We start from the raw sequence: 6,071 nt of genomic DNA, 5'->3' as shown, positions 1-6,071 counted from the left end.
TGGCGGGTGGAAGCCACAGGCAAGTCCTGACCTGATTTTCTCCTATCAACACACCTGGAAGCAGGTGGGGCACCAACTAGTGATAATGGGAGATAAATCTAAAGAGGAAGAGACTGTTTTGGCTACATAGAAAGCTTTGTTAAGAAATAAGGGAATTACTACTTCAGACTATGCCCTTTGTAGTATATTGCTGTGGGCTAGATCATAGGATTTTGCTACTGATCCTGACACAGCATTTAGTGTTAAAGGTTGGAAAAAAAGTCAGGAACAAGCTGTGGGAAGTCACCTGAGCGGGAGATAAAACTATTGTCAATCTAGTTGTTACTTGGAGATCGCCTTTTGAGGCATTAAAGGAATGGAAAACAGCGGGAACAAGCAGAGTACAAGGTGGATGAAGATTTGGGGTTGATAAAGGAGTCTGATGGGAGGGATGAGTCAGATGGGGCCTCTGATGGGGAACTTGTTGCATACATCCTTGAAGAAAGTGCAGGTGCCCATGGAAGTTACCAGGCAGGCTACCAAAGCTTCCAGGAAAGTTGCTAGAGCTTCTGGGCTGGATGCTGAAGCTTTTGGGAAAGCTGCTAAGGCTTCTGGGCAGACTGACAGAGTATCTCCTTCTCAGACTCCTAAGCCTCTTTATCTCACCTGCACAGCAGCTTTCAGCGGTGCCTCTATACACTGCACCACTGCGCCAGTTAGCGGAAATGTCTTTGGCAGAGAGACAAACCCAGCTGTCTGCCCCCTGCTCCCCTCTGACGCTGTTGAGGCAGGATGGGAATGAACAGACTTTGTTCAGAAGGCTGAGACTATAACTGATTTATTTCAAAATACATCACTCTTTTATACAGAGCTTTGTGCAGACCAACTCTATTGGTCCTGAAGTGAAAACATGTCACCCTATTGGTGTGCAGTGGATGACGTACAGTAGTAAAACCTAATTATAAACAATGTGAACAAGAGAGATAAAGAACTTATATTCTTTCTCAACACTTTCTCAAGCTTCTACCTGGTTAGAAATTTATGGTTTTTCTTTGAATCTAAGACCTACACCCCTCCACTCTAGCCCAGCCATTTGCCCCCCGCCCCCCTCTGAGCTGCATGAACAGTTTGCAAGGTCGTATCCTCCACTGCTGGACAGTGACAGCAAATCAAGTGAAGAGTCACCCGCAGTAACACCTGAGGTGGGGCAGGGAACTGTTGGCAGTTCAGCTTCTAAGAGATCTAGCCCTACTGCCCCATGGACTTTGCCTCTGTGTCAAGTAACTGTGCTTCCATGACAGCCTCAGAAGTTTTGGGAATTTCTTAGGAAGAAAGCAGCTGAATAAAAAAATTGGGACCTAATAGAAAGATTTGGTGCCCCAAAAGTACCTCAGGAGGAGAGTGTTAAGGCAAATGTTGCCTGTGATAATCCTATGGCTTTTCCAGTTTTTAATGCAGTTCCTGGAATAGGGCAGGATGACAGTCATCATGTCTTTGCCTGGAAGGTTGTGCAAGATCTCCAATTGAAAGTGGCTCAGTTTGGTATTAATTCCTCAGAGGTAATGCAATTAATACATGTAATTAATGCAGTATGCTTGTACCTTATGATATCATGCATTTTGCTACAGTTTTATTCCAAACAGTACAGTATGGTGTGTTTCAAGAAACTCGGAGGTGAGTGGCTGAGCTCACAGCTTTAACAAATATGCAGCTGCCTCAACACGACTCGTCATGCTGTGGGTGTTGATGCCTTATTGGGCACTGGGCCTTTTGCTAACCCAGATTTGCAGGCAAGGTGGGATCCTTCAATTTTGACACAAGCTCGGCAAATAGGCATGAGTGCTTTAATTAAAACAATGGAAATGGCAGCTCCAAAACAGAGATATGTTACTATACAACAAGGGATGAGAGAACCATTTTTGCAGTTTGTGGAAAAGCTTGCTGCAGCTATTGAAAAACAGGTAGATAATGAACCTTTGTGACATAGATTGTGTATAGAATTGGTGAAAGAAAGTGCAAACCCAGACTGCAGAACGATTATTGACACCTTACCTGGGGAGCCCACATTGCCTGAAATGGTTACTGCTTGCTCAAAAGATGGTTCAGTAGAGCACAAAATGGCAGCTCTTGCTGCAGTTCTAAGACCACCACCGAAATGCTGTAATTGTGGACAGCAAGGGCATGTAAGGGCACAGTGTAATACCCAGAAAATAACATCTAAGTCAAATGCAAGCAGCAATGTTATGTGCAATCATTGTGCTAAATTTGGGCACTGTGCACGAGTAAGTATCATGCAAATGGTCAGCTGTTGCAGGGAAATGGGAAGAAGAACACGAAGGGGTGTGTGGGGACACAAATAACCTGACGACCATTAACAGCAATTATGGGCCTTCCCAGCACTGTAAAGCTACCCATTTGCAAACAGTATTCAGGAGCAACAAGTGGGTCCACAGGGATTGATGTACCCACCACCGACACAGTAACTATTTTGACAAAAGAAATCTGCAAAGTGCCCCATGACACCTATGGCCCAATAGGACGTGGATTGAGTGCATTTCTGATAGGGATATCAAGTAGTACACTTAAAGGTATTCATGTGCATTTAGGACTTATTGATGTTGATTATTTAGGACAGAGTCATGCTATGATATGAATTGATGAGTGCCCTATTACTATTCAGAAAGGAACTTGCATCACTCAGCTTGTAGCCTTTGTGAGTTTTGTTCCCAATACGGTAAGTACCTCAAGTGTTCCGGACTGAGAAAGTAACGGAGAACCATCCAGAAAAGACATGCATCCTCACAGCCAGTGGATATCATCCAGGGACCGTATCGGTAACAGGTTTGATTGACACTGGAGCAGATGCTACAATACTCTCGTGACTGCGTTGGCCTCAATCGTGACCTCTCACTCGTGCAAGTTTTGGACTGATGGGGTTGGGTGGTTCTACAACAGGTGGCTTGTCAGCCATTGTAATTCATGTGAAACATCCCGATGGCCAACAAGCTAACATCAGACCCTCAGAATTACTGGGATTTTTAATTACTATTATTACAGAATTGCTATGGATTTTTAATAGGAGCCACTGTGATGCAGGGTGGTGAATGTCCAGTTGTAGCCTTGACATGGTTAACAGATAAACCTGTCTGGGTTGATCAGTGGCCCCTTACTACTGAAACGCTTACTGCCCTGCAAGAATTAGTCACAGAACAATTGCAAGTGGATCATATTGAAGAATCATTCGCCCCCTTGAATACCCCTTGTAATAAAAAAGAAATCAGGAAAATGGAGACTTTTACATGATTTACAGCACATAAATGCTGTAATGGCAACAATGGGAGCTTTACAACCAGGCTTTCCTACACTGACAAAACCTGGCTAAAAGATGCATTGAATCAGATATATATCACTAATACTTTCTGAAAGACTAAATATGGTCTGCAATAATTCTAAAGTTCATCAGCTGCTTACATTATTCTTAAAATGTAAAATTGTACTGCTCTCAAAAGTAAGAACCTTCCTCAAACTCCTAAGTAAAAGGTTGTTTGAAACGTATTCTTTCAAACAAGAAGTGTTTCTCAAATATTTTACAAAACCTAGTGAAAATATTATTTTCTTGCAAAATTTCACATTCCTGTACAGACCCAAGCCAATTGTGCTTAAGCAATCATAATTACTCATACTATTACTGTGTTCTTCTACGCTACAAAGTACATATTATTTAATGTCAGTAACTTCATTTTATAAGCTAAATTAATAGTTTAAGACTTTCCATTAGGAATCAAAGTGTATCTGACAGTATTTCGGAGATTAAAATGTGTGAAAATACCACAAATACATAAAATTGCAGTCCTATACAGCATGTGAACATAGTAAAATACAATGATCATGACAGTTACATTTTTCCATTCTAATCTTTTTCTGAAGCTTTGCATGTGTACCAGGTAACTGGGCTGGGCTTGGTGTATCGCTGTAGAGCCCCAGGAGCTCTGCTCCCACTCAGCTGAATGTTAGCACATGGGCACCAGCCCTGGGCAGGAGCCAGTACAGGGCCCCTCCTGCAGGAGAAAGGATCAGGCCCTGCTCTGTAACTTTCATTTTGGCCACTTCTGTGAACAGGTAAGAAAGGTCAAAATGAAACTTTTCCCAGCTATTTCCGTCTGCTTTATCTTTTTAGGTGCCAGAACTCTGGGTCACAGATGGCCTGGGTGTGTGCTGAGCAGTGCAGTCCCCATGAAGTCCTTGGTTTCCCCACAAGTTGCCATGCCTTGTTCCCAGGTGTGCCCAGCTCTGACAGGAGCAAGAGTCTGCAGCGCCGTGCCCTGCTCAGCCAGGGCTGTCTGGCACAGAGCAGCAGCAGCGCCAGCACCTTTCAATCCACTCCTTCCTTATCTTCTCCTGGGACACAGAAGCCTCTGGAAATCAGCACCACCAGTCTTCTTCCCAGCTCGGAGCAGCTCCTACTGGCAGGCAGATGCTGCCAGTTTGACTGCTTCCAAAGGGGAATAAAGGCCGAGATGTACATGCTCAGGAGCCCTGGGCATATCCAATAAATGTGCAAACATGTGGGAGATTTGTCGGAATTGTTTCAGCTGTTATGCCAACAGTGCCTTCTCTCCTGGTTCTGTGTGTTATAGATGAGTCATGTAACAGTTGGCTCTCAGTGTTAAGAGGTAGATATTATGGGGATGTAAAAATGTATAGTGATGTTATTGTAATACATCCTCCCAGAGTCCTATTTCCCCTGCCCCTTGCAATAGCCTTGGTAGTCAGGGCTTGTGACCAGGAGGTGTGGGTGGCGTAGCAACACCTGACCTCCAATAAGAATGTAAGAAAGGAATCTCCACCAGTGGATGGCAAAACTTTGACAAAACTTTGGAGGGGTTAAGGGTATAAAAGGCAGAGCATCCATTCTATAGATGTGCTGCTTGTAATGGTCAGAGACTCCCAGTGCTGCAAATTTTCCTTATTCAGTCCTTTGTTAAGATTTAATAAACATTTAAATTTTTTAAAAGTAAGCGTTGTTTCTCAGAAGTGCAATGCTTTGGGCCATTTTCTTGGTCTGGTTTCCTTTGCTTGGGTCCCATCTGAGTGCTCAGTTGGGGTACAAGGTATAGGTGTTTGGTGCACTCCTGGAGTTACTCTTGGATTCCTTGAACAACAGGGTTTGGCCACAAAGTGAATTTGTGCTGCTTTGTGACAGAGAAGAACTTCCCCGGTTATTTTGCGTTTGCTGTACGGAAGGGTGGTTATTGCTCTGCATAAATTCACAGGCCAATATAGAGTGCTTGCACTGTGATGTCAGGGCATGGTTGCCATGTGGTCATGGTGACAGCAGAAGGTTGTCTTGGTGCACGGAAGGCCTCAGTGTCAGAGCAACCCTAGGGCTTGCTCAGTGCAGGAGCATCCTCCTGGTTGAGGTGCTTGTCAGTGAGAGCTGCCCACTGACAAGAGCCTTGTTTTTTCTAGTGTTGGACAAATCTGCACAGCAGTGCTACAATGATTGAGCAACTTGCTGCTGCAGCTTTCACAGCTTATGGCGTTGTTTATTCTGGCTATTACCTCACTAACCTGGCACGTAAGTAGAGGTTTTCCCTGGGTGTACCCGAACCTGGCTTCTGTATGTCTTCCTGCTCTTTGTTAGTGCCTGAGTTATTTTAAAACAGAAAGAACACTAGGGTGCCACTGGTTTGGTAAAGCTCCTGTCAAGGCATCCAGGTACAAGGGGATTTCTGCAGCCACAGGGGCAGCATTTGCAAGGGAACCTGCAGGGGTTCTTTTCCCTCCACGGGAGAGTCTGAGGCAGCAGAGTCTGTCTTTTCCTCAGTTTGCTGGGACATGCAAGACAGCTTTGAAAATGTAAACTGGAGACCTTCTTGGAAGGCCTTCTAACAACTGTGCAGTATTTCCCAGAATTCAGGGAAAGCTTCTTTCTTTCTACATTTTGTCATGAAAGGATTTGACTGTCTAACTTGAGCCTTGACTGAGTGTTAAATAGTGATTCCCTTTGCAAGGAAGAGCAAACTCCAAAGCAGTGAGTGTCTGCTCCTGGAACTTGGAGCTGCTGCTGTGTTGTGTCACAATAGAGCCTG

Source organism: Lonchura striata, chromosome Z (assembly GCF_046129695.1).
Source record: "Lonchura striata isolate bLonStr1 chromosome Z, bLonStr1.mat, whole genome shotgun sequence".
Classification (NCBI taxonomy): domain Eukaryota; kingdom Metazoa; phylum Chordata; class Aves; order Passeriformes; family Estrildidae; genus Lonchura; species Lonchura striata.
The sequence above is the reverse complement of the archived record's forward strand: the minus strand, read 5'-3'. Positions refer to the sequence as shown.